This window comes from Stenella coeruleoalba, assembly GCF_951394435.1.
Source record: "Stenella coeruleoalba genome assembly, chromosome: 9".
NCBI classification, from domain to species: domain Eukaryota; kingdom Metazoa; phylum Chordata; class Mammalia; order Artiodactyla; family Delphinidae; genus Stenella; species Stenella coeruleoalba.
The window spans coordinates 30,823,664-30,838,751 of NC_137155.1; the positions used below are offsets into that span (position 1 = coordinate 30,823,664).

Here is a 15,088-nt window from a genome sequence, read left to right on the forward strand (position 1 = left end):
TGCTGGGGTTGGGTGTAGCTCTCCCTCTGTTAGGAAGGGGCACGACTGCTGTGCTGGGATTCTGATCCACAACTGTGCAGGGAGGTCATCTGTCCTGCACCCTCGTTGTTTTGCTATGTGCTGAGTTACCGTCCCCTGCTGAAGTGGAAAAATCCCATGCATTTTAGGAGGGAAGTGGCTTCTCCTGAGACAACTTCCCTTCCTTGGGGAAGACTCCCCTTCCTTGGGGACCAGCCCTCTCCCCACATCCCCTTTCCTCTGGTCTCCAGGCCTGGAAGAGAGTGCCCGAGCAGCTGGGTTGGTGATGCCATCTTATTTGGCTGGTCGCGAAGGAACCCCACAACCCTGCGTGGCAGGGCTGGGGAGGTTCCCTCCGGCTGAGTTTCAGTGCTTTATCTCTTTTCTATCTGTGGGGTAGGCCTTCTATGTTGGTGGCTGCTGGTTCTGCTTTACAGTTAGGACACTTCAACTTATCAGCAAGGAGCACCGAGTTAATTTATTCTGAGTCATTTGAACCATCTTTGGTTTCTCCACAGGTCTCAGTTCTCTTGAGTTCGGTGTCATAGACAGAAACTAAGCATGCAAAACCACTGGCTGGTTCCTTCCACTCTTTTTTCCTCAAAATTAAGGTACTAATAACCCATTTGAAAGCATCACAAGTAATGGTAAGACCAGGGGATTCTGCGGGCCTGGCTCTGACGTATTTTACCTCTCTTCCCTGCCCTTTTGGCTACTTATTTGCAAAAAAAGAGAACGTCTTTGTCTCTCTGAACTACACCTCATGTGTGTTCTCCTCAGCAAGCTGAATCCATGAAGGCAGGGAAAGTTTCTTTAGTCTTCACGGTGGAATAATTTCCATGATATGCTTTGGACATGTTGAACACTCTGTAACTGAGCCATTGGGGTTTATTATTCCTGAAGGAAGGTCCACCTGGATTGATTAAAAGTATTACAGAAGATGTCAGATCCAGGTAAGCGGGTCAAAGAATCACAGGTAATTTCTTCAAGCTATTGAGTTCTATGTACCTACGTATAAGTGTGAGTAAATGTAGTGCAGAGTCCTTGACCTGCAGACCATAGCCACAGCTTTGGGGGTGCCGTCCTCACTGTGGCCTTAGAGAGGCCTTGGGACTCAGGAAGCTGGGCTTGTCGTCTGCTATCACTTTGGTCTGCCAGGCCTGTAGCTCCCCCTGTGCTGTGGGGTCTCCACAGTGGTCTGTGTCTGAGCACAAGTATTGTGTCTCTCAAGGGCTCCGTGGGATGATGACCCACTCTGGGGGTCTTGTTTCTTATGTGCTACTTTCCTGTGGGTGAGAGGTGGTGACAGGAGGAAAGGCATGATCTACTATACTTGGATGCATGGAAATGGTGTTCTCCACTCTGGCATTTGAAACTGTATTTTGGTGATACTTTTCTTGGGAGGTGATGAACTTTTAGAAAGGAAGACTGCATCCCCAGAGGTTTGTTTGGAGTCTTGGTACTTAAGCAATTGCTGCTAACTGCCTCAGATTCTCTTGTCCAAGGACAATCAGCAAAGAGGCTGTAATATATATTCCTTTCTCTGTGTTAAATTTGTTCACTGTGGCCCCAGTTAGGTGTCAGAAGAGATTTAGGTTCTGGGCTTTTTCCATCTGATACTGCACGGCCACTCTGTTGGCCAGGCATGTAAAGATCTCTCTGGCCTTCCTGGCTTGTCTTAGATTGCAGGATTCAAAAGGAACTTGGGGCTTTTTGCTACCAGCAAAATCCTTTGGCCAGCTGGAGGATCTGGGGCAAAGTACTCTCCCATCTCAGGGCTCCATTAGAGAGATTTCTGTAAATTCCCTCCTCGCTCCAGCATTCTGTGATTCCATGGATGTACATTAGCTATGCTTAATAATCCAGAGCCTTAATGGAACTATAGGAGTGGGAGACTCTAAATAAGAAATAGTTCTTGAAAGTCCAAAAGTCTGATTCTGTCTTCTAGTTCACACCCAAAGACCTGCTGTGGCTGGTTGGGGTGCCACCCATTTTGACATGCCCTGGATCTTTGTGGCCTCAGGCAGACTAAACTGATTTGGAAGACGTCAAAGCTCAGACATATCACTGCAAGGAGGTAGCAGATTTCTTAGTTATCATATAAGCAGGAACAGATTTTGAAATTTTAACAATTTTAAAATTTAACTTAAAAAAATTTATTTCGTTGTGCTGGGTCTTAGTTGCAGCAGGCGGGCTCCTTAGTTGTGGCTCCAGGGCTTCTTAGTTGTGGCATGCAAACTCTTAGTTGTGGCACGCATGTGGGATCTAGTTCCCTGACCAGGGGTCGAACCCTGGCCCCCTGCATTGGGAGCGTGGAGCCTTATCCGCTACGCCACCACGGAAATCCCAATTTGTTTTTAACTTAAAAAAAATTACCCAAGTAATACATGTTCAATGTAGAAAATTGAGAAAATAGAGATAGGCAAAAAAAAAATTGCACAATAATCTTATCACCCAGGGGTAATCATTGATTATGCTGTAATCACTCTTGTCATTTACACATTGATAGTTATACATCTATCAGTGTATGGGAAATAGCAAAATGCCATACCTTACATAGTGTTTTATAACCTGCTTTTTTTTTTTTTTTTTTTTTTTTGCGGTACGCGGGCCTCTCACTGTTGTGGCCTCTCCCGTTGCGGAGCACAGGCTCCGGACGCGTAGGCTCAGCGGCCATGGCTCACGGGCCCAGCCGCTTCGTGGCATGTGGGATCTTCCCGGACCGGGGCACGAACCCGTGTCCCCTTAATCGGCAGGCGGACTCTCAACCACTGCGCCACCAGGGAAGCCCCCCTGCTTTTCTTTTTTTTTTATACAGCTTTGAATGCATAACATTCTGGGTTATTCTCTGAGTAGAGATGGTGTAAACCATGGCTACAGCTAAACCAGTCAGAATTGTGAAGGGAGACATCAAGTGAGGTTTATTGATGACTGCTGCAGATGCACACTGTTCCCTGTTCCCTGGAAAAAGAGTTCATATCTTAATGGGGATAAGATGTATTTAAGACATTCACTGAGTTTCCCAGGGGGTTAACTTATCAGTTGTTTGTGGAGTAGCGTAATCTGTAAATCAGTAAGTCGTGCTGATTATTTGGCATCATGAAAGTGAAATTCGCAGTTCCACCGATGCTTGCTTTTTATCTGTTTCTGGTAATTTGACATAGCCAAGCTGCGGTTGGCCCTTGTGCACGGCATCAAGCAGTAGCTCATTGCTCTTGGTTTTAGGATGCCTGGGGAGTCATCAAAGGTGGTGGTGTCATCATCTCTTCTCATCTTGTGTGGCTCATTTCCCCTAGTACCTTGAGATTCCTTACAGGGGTCTGTTCTACAGAGAAAGAAAAATGTACATCTTGATAAGGAGTTTATAGTCTTGCAACATTTCTCCCCTTTCCAACTCCAGTTCTGGTTGTGTTTCCACCTATTGGGATTGTGTTGCTTGTGCAAGGAAACTGCATTTCCTGTGGGAGCTGAAAGTTAGACCTACCGCAAAGAAGATGCCCTCCCTTGATGATGGTTGGGGGATGTGTTTGGGTAAGAGGTAGACAGCCCTGGTCTCTCCTGCGGACTCTGAGATGCTGGAATTGGCTGCTACTGGGTATTTCAGCATGCCCTGACCCCAACCGCAGCTGCTGATTTCTTTAAAAATACAATCAGAAGCACCTATTTGGGAGAGTTTGGATATACAGGGCGATGTCCTAGGAGGACTCCTGGCCCTTGGATTCCATAACCACAGTATAGTTTTCCTTCTAAGGTATTTCAGGTAATTGAGGATTGACATGGTGGTGGTGGTGGGGGATCAATCAGATATTTGTTGAATGCTAAGTACTGGCCTAGATGCTTTACACACATTAGTTCATTTAAATTCCACTCTATAGAACTGGCAACTATTAGCTTCATTTTATGGATGAGGAAACTGAAACTCAGACATTAAATGACATACCTGAGATCATGCAGGCTCCTGGAACTGTGAAGAAGCTTCCTGGTGTTTGGGAGGAGAAGTAAGATGTGGTGGTTAGGTTAGGTGTAGTGTTGCCAGGTAAAATACAGGATGCCCAGATAAATTTCAGATATACGACAGATTATTTTTGAGTATGAATATATTCCAAATATTGCATGGAGCATACTTATGCTATAAATGTATTCCTTGTTCATTTGAAATTCAGATTTAACTGGGCATCTTGTATTTTTATTGGTTAAACCTAACAATCCTTGTTTGTAGACAAGATTGTGGAGGGTGGTTCTGAAAGCTAGGGGGAAGTGAAGGGAATAGGGAGCCAGAAAGATAGTTTGAGGAGGGCAGTGACATGATGGAAGTGTTTAATCTTAATGAACAGGAAGAAGTCCCCAGGGGATTGGAGAGGGAAGGTGGGTTTGAAGGCTGTTGAGGAACCATCTCAGCACAAGAACAGCATGGAGCCCAGGCAGAGGTGTGATGGTTCAGCCTCAAAGGAGCCAACTGTGTTCCTCTCCTCCTCACTCTGCCTTCAGTGATTCCTGTTGGGAATCAATAGGAATTGATTTATATTAGACAGGGCAGTAGTGGTTACACTATGGAAATTGGCAAATGCTAGAAACCAGGGCCCCCCGAAAGCTAGTTATTAAATATCTTCCAGCCCGCCTGTGGGCCTAAGGGGATAGAATGATATTTTAAAGGCCAAAATCAATGCAATCTAGAGACTGGTTATTATATGGGTACTATGTAGGGGGTATAGGGAAAGCATACATCAAAGGTTATTTAAGTTTACATTTCAAAGGCAATTGGCCATAAAGCTTTTTAAGGAAAGAAATTGTTCTGGTCAAAGCATGCTGCTCCTAGGCCCCCAAATGAAGGCTGCTGTATCTATAAACAAGTTGACACAGACTACAAGCTGAGTTTGGGAGAGTAAAGATGTGCACGGGGCAGAATGTTTGTTCTACAGTGTTAGATACCCTTGTGTTTCCCCAGCCAGGTACTGGCTCATGCCTTAGTGGATCAGGGCAGACCCTGAGCCAGGCTCTTGAGCCATGGCCAAGTTAGGGACTGAAGACTGGTCACTTTGAGAGAATTAGACACAGCAAGGCGGCAGCCCATGGGCTTAGGGGTCTCTGCTTTGTCACTGTTCCATCTCAACCAGAGCCGATGAATCAAGATTCTTGCTCTGGGGCATTTAGTGGACAGGATGAAGAAAGCCCTGAAGCATTCGTAGGGTCCCCAAAGATTGCTGCTTATGTCATAAGTTTTGCTCTTAACTACCAGAGTCACAAGGAATCACTTCTGTTATTCTTGGCATTGCATCTTATTGTACTGCATCCTTCTTTTGATTCATCTCCGCTACAGTTCTGTTGCATATTTCTAGGACATTGCGTTAGGAAAACAAACAGTGCCATTAAATCCAACCCCTACTGCCTTCTAACAGAACCCGCCTGATGACTGGAACGTGTTGATACTTGACTGTGTCATAGCCAAACTTCAGAATATTGAGTAAAACATAAAATTCCCTGACAGAAACTCGGTTTCACTACATGGCACAGCTCCCAGGCAGGTCACATTAGGCTCTAGGCTACAATTTCCCCCTTCTCTCCAAACGATGTAAGTCTTTTCATAACAGTTGCAGTGCAGGGTAGAATGACATCTTGCGGATGCCATGACGTCTCTCTGTTCTGAACTTCCACTAAGACTCAGACCATGCCTTGATCCTCCGGGAAGCCTTTGCTGACCCATTTCCAGGAATAGTGAGGGTTCTCCTCTGGGTTCTCCTGCAGTGTCAGTTACTGTACCGATCAGTTTCCAGGCAGTATCGTGATGGCACAGGCTCTAGAGCCAAACTGCCTGGGTTCAAATTACTGTTCTGTACTCTGCAAGCTGTGGTCAGCTGGGAAGTTATTGACCATCCAGTTTTCATTTTTCTCATTTACAAAATGGGGGGTAGAAATTGAACCTTCTGTTATACAGTTGTTGGAACCTATGTAAAGTGCTTAGCATGCTGCCTGGCACATTAGAGGGGCAGATAAACATTACTATTGCTTTCTCTGCAATTGACTGAGAATTTCTTCCTTCCTTCCTTCCTTCCTTCTTCCTCCCTCCCTCCCTTCCTTCCTCCCTCCCTTCCTCGTTCCCTCCCTCCCTTCCTTCCTTCCTTTCTTTCTTTTCATCTGCACCACTCGGTTTGCAGGATCTTAGTTCCCCAACCAGGAATGACTGAGAATTTCTTGAGGGCTTCATCTTTCAATGCCAATGAATAGCACAGTTTTAAGCACTAGGTGCTCAGGGCTGATAAGTGAGTGAGAGGTGAGTTCTCCTTTCAAATGACTTGTCAAAAATAATCATCAAGTGTTTAGAAATAAAAAACAGTTTAATTTGTGAAATTTTCTTTGTAGGTGTGCTTTTTAAAAGTCATATAAAATGTTATGCTCATTTGATTTTTATTTTTTAAAAAATATTTATTTATTTATTTATTTATTTAATTTACTTTTGGCTGCGTTGGGTCTTAGTTGCGGCACGCGGGATCTTCGTTGAGACATTGCAGCACTCAGGCTCTTTGTTATGGCGTGTGGACTTCTCTTTAGTTATGGCGTGTGGGTTTTCTCTTCTCTAGTTGTGGTGCACAGGCCCCAGGGTGCGTGGGCTCTGTGGGTGTGGCGTGCGGGTTCCAGAGTGCGTAGGCTCTGTAGTTTGTAGGATGCAGGCTCTCTAGTTGAGGTGCGCGAGCTCAGTAGTTGTGACATGCCAGGTTAGTTGCTCCACGTCATGTGGGATCTTAGTTTTCTGACCAGGGATCGAACCTGCATCCCCTGCATTGTAAGACAGATTCTTTACCACTGGACCACCAGGGAAGTCCCTCACTTGATTTTTAAATCAAAGACTATAATGATTTATCCAACAATTTAAAAATATATATGGATGGATATTTGTTCCATATTGCAGGCAGTACTGTTTTACTAAAAGAAGCATGGATTTCACAGACAGACTTGGTTTAAATCCCAGCCCCATCAATTTACTGCTCACATGGCTTTGGGCAAAGCACTTCCGTTCCCTGTGCCTGAGTTTCCTCATTTGTAAACTGCGGCAAAGACAACTTTCCTTCTCACGGTGGTTGTGGGAGTTAAATGAAGTCACACCCGTAAAGCAGGGTTGTTGGTATATACTAAATTGTCAGCAGATGCTAATTTTTTTTAATTTTATTTATTTATTTATTTTTAGTTGTTGTATTTAACAGAGGTATGGCAAGGGAAAGAAGGGAAACAGAGAAAAGGATCAAGGTAGACAAAGCACAAAGAAGGAAGACAGTGAAAAAAATAGAAATGGCCACCAGAAAATAAAGACCATAAAGTGGCTTATCGATTTCATTTTGTTTTAAAATATTATATTTTTACTTTTTTTTTTTTTTTTTTTTTTTTGCATGGGTAACACATAGCCATGGCATGAAATTCAAAAGGTTCTAAAGGATACTCAGTGAAAAAGAAGTCACTTCCACATCACTTGAGCCAACTAGCTTACCTCTTTAGGGGTAACTACTTCTACTAGTTTTTTTTTTTTTGGTGATTCCTTCCAGAAATACTCCAAACATACACTGATAAACAAAGTGTTCTTATTTCCCATCATCTTTTTTTTGGCCCTGCCACGTGTTATGTGGGATCTTAGTTCCCCGACCAGGGATCAAGCCCATGCCCCGTGTAGTGGAAGCGTGGAGTCTTAACCACTGGACCGCCAGGGAAGTCCCAATATTTCTCATGATTTAATTTTATTCCTCTACGTAAATGGTGGTGCACGGATGACAATGTTCTGCTCCTTGCTTTCTTTATTGAACGTGTTTTAGCAATCATTCCTTTGTGGGAGATACAGGGTTGCCTCCTTCCTCTTAGCCCTTGTATTCCATTTATTAACCAGTTCCCCAGTGATGGAATTTTAGGTTGTTTCCAATCTTTGGTTATTACAGATAAAACTACAGTGAATAATTTTTTTCATGAGTGATTTCACACACGTGAGTGTATAATGGGATAGTTTCCTAGAAATGGAGTTGGTTACTCAAAGGATATGGGCAATTTTGCTAGAGACAGATTAGAGGCTGTACCCATTTAACCCTCCCTCCAGCAAGGTGTGAGAACACCTGTTTCTCATACTGTTGTCAGCATGTGATGCTATCAGTCTTGATCTTTGCCAGACTGATGAGGGAAAAACATATCTCAGTGTAGTTTTAATTTGCATCTCTCTTATTATAAGTAAAATGGACCATCTGGAAAGCTATTTGAGAACCATGTTTATGTCATTTTCTGTGAACTCTACGTTTATATCCTTTGTTTGATTTTCTGTTGTTTTTTGATCCTTTTCATATTGATTTGAAGGAGCTCTTGATATACTCCAAAAGGTAAACTTTTGTTCTTCATGTGTATTTTTATTTTATAATTATCTTTATATTAGTTTATAGTGTGTTTTTCTTCTGCCATGCAGAAAATTTAGATTTTTATAGAGCAAACTTTGTATCCTTTCTTTCTGTATTTTGTGACATATATAAAAAGGTTTAGTATACTCCAATTTATAAGAGCATCCTTCTAAATTTTTCTCAAGTATCTTTAAGTAATAGGTTTTCAAAGTATTGAGCCAATACAGACTATGTTTGTCACATGACAAGATGAGCTATTCTCATCCACACCCTGATGTAAATACACATACACAGGAAAAATGTAGGTCTCTCTGGAAGGTGGAATAAGTGGTACTTTTTTCCCTCTTTGTACTTTGTTTTCCAGGTTATCTAAATTGGTCATGTACGACTTTGATATTCAGAAAGATATTAGTTAAATGAAATTTACTTTTACCTCCTTTAAAGTTCACTTAAGATACCCCTTGGTTCCTGGATCTTTCGGAATGCTAGTAATGCTGCCTACTTTGCTTTGGAGATAGTCTGTCGGCTTCCACCCTGAACAGCTGTAGCCCCTAGTGACTTCCTTGTTGCCAAATCCAGTGAAAGCATTTTAGTCCTAATCTGACTTTCCCACTGGCATATCTGAAGCTCCTGCCGTGCCTTCCTGCTTGGCCTTCCTCTCTATGCTCTTGGTTTTTTAAGGCCAACAAATCTTTTGGAAGGTTGGTTGCCTTTTCCCCACAGCCCAAAGTAATTTGCTTAACCTGATGGGAAGCCTCATTCATTTCCTTAAAGTGAACAGGGCTTCCTCTCACAGAGGAATTAGCGTTGAAGGTCTGGATCTGTTTAAATCCCCTGAGAGTCTGGGTCCAATCCATTGGAATTAGTAATCACAGAGAGCTCAAGGTATGGCATTCAATTTAAAAACAATTACATTCCAGTGGGAAGAGGAAACTTCAGCCAGAAGAGGTTGGCTTGGTTTTCTGACTGAAAAATTGGTTTTTCTGCCTTTGCAATTGCTGACAATCACTTCAGAAGAGCCCTACCAGTTCCAGTTCTCAAGGATAGTGTCTTTCTTTTCATTTCTCTATTAATTAAAAAATAAATTATGAAACTAACAAACATTAATTGTAACTACAGCAAGACTGCCAGCATACTGAGATGACCACTGTTAATAGCGGTGTTGCCTGCCACGGGCTCACATGAGTGGATACAAACAGGCACCCAAATTACACATACAGGGTTGAGTTACCCATTCATTTATTTTTTAAAGTGATGAAATCATACAATGCACATTACCCTGCAACTTGTTTTTCTCACTTAACTCTATGTCATGAATACCCCATCTAGGTCAGTTAATGTAGCTTTTTTTCTTTTTAATAATAGGTACTATAGAATGTTTCATGATTTATTCAACCAATTTCTTTTTTTTTTAATTTTATTGAAGTGTAGGGGATTACAATGTTGTGTTAATTTCTTCTTTACAGCAAAGTGACTCAGTTATACATATATATATTCTTTTTCATACTCTTTTCCATTATGGTTTGTCACAGGATATTGAATATAGTTCCCTGTGCTGTACAGTAGGACCTTATTGTTTATCCACCCTATACATACATAATAGTTTGCCTCTGCTAATCCCAAACTTCCGTTCCTTTCATCCCCTCCCCTCTCCATGGCAACCATAAGTCTGTTCTCTATATCTGTGAGTCTGTTTTTGTTTTGTAGGTATGTTGATTTGTATCATATTTTAGATTCCACATATAAGTGGTATCATATGGTATTTACCTTTCTCTTTCTAACTTACTTCGCTTACTATTGATAATCTCTAGGTTCAACCAATTTCTTCTGGATGAACATCTTGATGAACACTCTAATTCTATAGGCAAGATTGCAGGAGACATCCTTATACATACATTCTTACAGAATGAAGAATTTATTTCTTTTTTTAAAAAAATTAATTAATTAATTAATTTATTTATTTTTGGCTAAGTTGGATCTCTGTTCCTGTGCGCGGGCTCCCTCTAGGAGCGGCGAGTGTGGGCCACTCTTCATTGTGGTGCATGGGCCTCTCATTGCGGTGGCTTCTCCCGTTGCGGAGCACGGGCTCTAGGTGCGTGGGCTTCAGTAGTTGTGGCTCCCGGGCTCTAGAGAGCAGGCTCAGTAGTTGTGGCGCCTGGGCTCAGCTGCTCCGCGGCATGCAGGATCCTCCCGGACCAGGGCTCAAACCCGCGTCCCCTGCATCGGCAGGCAGATTCCCAACCACTGCGCCACCAGGGAAGCCCCACATTTATTTCTAAAATGTCCTAAAAGTAAGATCGCTAAGCTACAGGGTTGGCTAGTTTCTAAAACTACATTAATATATGAGCAGGGGAAGGGAAAAGGGAAGTGCTGTACTTCTGTCTGGCAGGTACTACAGTAGGTACTTTCCATAAGTTGTTTAGTTTCATCTTGGTCTCCTGCCTCTGGTCCTGCCCTGATCCCTCCTCTACATAACCACAGATGAGTATGTCACTCCCTTGCTTAGAAGCCCTGCATGGCTCTCATCTCCTCCAGGTTGAGGCCAGGCTATTAGCATGGCCCACGAGGCCCTCCACAGTTTGGTCTCGCCTACTTCCTCTGTCTCTCTCATGCCCTCTCCTTCTCGCTTTGCATTCTAGCACCGCCAGACTATTTGCTGTTACCCACCTTCCCAGGCCACTGCAACCCTCCAAGCATTTGCTCTGCCTTCCTCTCTGTTGTGCTGATTCTTTCTCAACTCTTCCCCTGGCTCTTCTCTCACTCATCACTTAGCACTCTGTTAGTCTCTGGCTCTTTCAGAATGCCTTTTGCAGGTTGGTTTATGAATGAGTGTGGCTAGATCATGCCATAGTAACTTATAAGCCACAGTCTCAGTGGCTTAACACAAGTTTATTGTTTGGTCAGTCAAAGTCTGCTTTAGGTCTGGGTCATTCTCTTGGGAGTTCCCCTCAGTGACCTGCTGATGGAGACTCCACCATCCTGTAATTGTACCGTCCAGAACACTTGGCTTCTCTGGTTGATGTGGCAGGAGAAGAAAATACTGAGAGCGTCACGCTGGAAGTTAAATGTATTGACCCAGAGGTAACCATGTTACTCCCTTTCTCAGCCCACTGGCAAGCCCTGTTACATAGCCCTGCCTAGCTGCAAGGGGACAGAAGTGTAATCCTCTCATGGGGCTGGAAGGAAGGAAAATGGAACATAGGTGAGCACTAGATGCCTCTACTACGGGTGAGATGCCATCATTCTCTATATGTCTATTTGAATTATTATATGGTATTAGAATGAGGGTTTATGTGTGTCTCTCCAGGAGAGTGGGCACTTCTGTTAGAGTAGAGGACTTTATCTTGTTCATCTTCATGTCTCTGGCACCTGGCACGTAGGAGATGGCTAAGAAACATTTGTTGAACAAATCCATTCATACAAATCAATAATCTACATTATATAGATGGGACAGTAAAGTTCAGAGAGGTCAGTTAACTCACCTATGATCACACAACTAGGAGGTAGCAAAGCTAGATTCAAATCTAAGTCTGTCGGATTCCAAAACTCATGCTTCTAGGAAAGGTTCTAAATTCCAATCTGAGGGCAGGAGAAGACCGGTGTTCCAGCTCAAGCATTCAGGCAGAAAGGGAGAGTGAACTCTGCCTTACTCAGCCTTTTTGTTGTATTCCAGCCTTCCATACATTGGATGAGGCCTACCACTTTGGGGAGGGCAATCTGCTTCATTAAGTCTACCAATTCAAATGTTAGTCTCATTCAGAAACACTTTCACAGGCACACCCAGAATAATGTTTAACCAAATATCTGGGCACCCTGTGGCCCAGTCAAGTTGACACAAAATTAACTATCACACCTAACTTTCCTTACCCTCCCATAATTTTTACTATTCGTTAATCTTCTACAGGACTCCTTTGCTCACACTTCCTTCTATATTTGGTGTTGTTAAAAAACATTAAAAGACAAAGTACTTTAATTTTGTGGAAGTAATTTTATCTTCTGAAAACACTTTAAAATAAAAATTATTTGCTAAGAGTCCAATGAGAATTCAGTTCAAAATAATCCCCACCCCTTTTCACTGTTTGCCCTTACCTGTTTTTTTTTTTTTAAAGAAGAGACTTCAGTTTTCAGAGCATTTGTAGGTTCACAGCAAAATTTGCCGAATGTAATCTCAACCCCCCACCCCTCAACCTCCCCCATTATCAGCATCCTGCCCCAGAGTGGTAAATTTGCTACAATCAATGAACCTACAGAGACACATTATTATCACCCCAAATCCATAGTTTACATTAGGGTTCACTCTTGGTATTGTACATTCTATGGTTTTTGACAAATGTATGACATGTACCTGCCATTACAGTATACAGAATAGTTTCACTACCCTAAACATCCTCTGTATTCCACCTATGCATCCCTTTCTTCTCCCAACCCCTGGCAACCACTGATCCTTTTACTGTTTCCACAGGTTTGTGTTTTCTAGAATGTCATGTTATTGGAATCACACAGTAGGTAGCCTTTTCAGATGATCTCTTTCACTTAGTAACATGCATTTAAGTTTCCTCCATGTCTTTTCATGGCTTGATAGCTCATGCCTGATTTAATTTTATAAAAAGTAAATGTATAAATTTAGCATTTAGCACTAGCTGATATAATTTATCTATTTGCATGCATGTTCATTGACCATCTCTCTCACTAGAATGGAAGCTTCTGGAAGGCAGGGACTTTGTTTTATTTATCACTGTATCGCAGTTCCTGTAAAAGTATTTAGTACATGATCAGCTCTCAGAAAAAAATTTGTTGAATGAAGGAATCAGGTGAATCTTTTATAACTAAGATCTTCTGATTTAGGAAATCGTTTGTGATGTGCAATGTAAGAGTTAATCTAATACTACCATTTCAATGGGATTTAAACTCTTAAAGAGTTTGAGTCCTTTCTGATTTGGATATGGGACTGGGGAGCTCATCGGTGATTGATAAAATTGAAGAAATTATTGGTTTCTTCCAACAAAGTATTATTTTAATTTTTCATGCAGAAACAGAGGATGAATGGAAAGGGAGCTATGTCATTTTCTATCACCTGAAGTGTTTCCGACCATCCCACCACCTGGGATTTTGGCTTGGGAGGCAGGATTTCCATAATACACATGTGTGACCCTCTGCCTCTCCTCTCTGTCTCTCTTCTTCCCACTGCTCACTGAGCCTGAAGGTTGGGCTATTATTTTACGTCTCCTTCCTGTCTGCTGGGGGCTTCTCCTATGGCATGTCCTCCTCCATCCCAACTCCCGTGCTATGCCTTAGTCTAAATGCTCAGTGCAGAGTTCAGGGAGAGAAACAAGTTTGCCAATGAGGGAACACACATACGTTGGGAAATACTTAAAAAATGACGCCCTGTTACGCATGCATATCTGTTATTTAGTTTTAATCAAAGTTGAGGTCATAGTATATGTAATGCTCTGTTTCTTTTGTTTCAATTTAATATTTCTTGAAGTTCTTTCCATATTCACACACACACACCTACCTCATTCTTTTTTAAAAGCTACATAATATTCCATAAAAACTAACATAGTTTATTTAGCCAGTCTCTTACTGAAGGATGTTTAGGTCATTTCGAGTCATTTTCTATATAAATAATGTTGTACTGAACATTACTCTATAGTTTTGGTTTCCTTGCATATCTGTGTGATTGTATCCTTTGGCTATATCTCTAGCAATGGAATTGCTATACCAACTGGTGTGTGTTTTTAAGATTGTCTAAGAAAGATCTAGCACTTTATAGTCTCATCTACTGATAGGGAAGTCATATTTTTCCCTTAAGATTATGGCTTTTATAACTATGCTGGTGTTCAAGAGAGTGTGAGATACATTTGGAAGAAAGAGAGGAAGAAACAGGAAGGGAAGAGATGAGTCATGGGGGATAGGTTCGTGGAGGTGGGGAATCATGTAGCCCTGGATGGGAATTTCAGCTCTGCCATTTCTTAACTGTGTAACCTCAGTTTCCCCATGCATATGGGTTGTTGTGACGATCAAATCAGATAACACATGTGAAGTATTTAGTATTCAATCAGTGCTTACTCTTAGTACTATTATCATGTGCTATGGTACACATAATATGGTACAATGGTAATGATGCTAAATGTTTAGCATGTACTAGGCACTGAAGGGAATGCAAAAGGAAGTACTAGACTTTATTCCAGACTAGCTGGAAAAACACAATAAGCCTGTTGGAAACCATCAGGAAACAATGAAAGCCTTCAAAAGCTCCAAGTGTCCTAGGAACTCAGATCTACTTTAGAGATCATTATTTTTTTAATAAGTTTTTTTTTTAATAAACTTATTTATTTATTTATTTTTGGCTGCGTTGGGTCTGCGTTGCTGCACGTGGGCTTTCTTTAGTTGCGGCAAGTGGGGACTACTCTTCGTTGCGGTGTGCGGGCTTCTCACTGCAGTGGCTTCTCTTGTTGCGGAGCACGGGCTCTAGGCACGCGGGCTTCAGGTTGTGGTACACAGGCTCAGTAGTCGTGGCACACGGGCTTAGTTGCTCCACGGCATGTGGGATCTTCCCAGACCACGGCTCGAACCCATGTCCCCTGCATTGGCAGGTGGATTCTTAACCACTGTGCCACCAGGGAAGTCCCTAGAAATTATGTACGTGGATAATTTTTAAAAATCAGTTCTAATGAAATAATTTCTTTTTGGGAGTTTCATGCTTTTGA

At 42.2% G+C, this 15,088-nt stretch overlaps 1 long non-coding RNA gene across 1 annotated transcript in view; it reads left to right on the forward strand.

Annotated features, from left to right (window-relative positions):
• LOC307191314 overlaps nt 1-15,088 on the forward strand; it is a 276,807-nt gene that overhangs the window by 13,596 nt on the left and 248,123 nt on the right. The window lies entirely within an intron of this gene.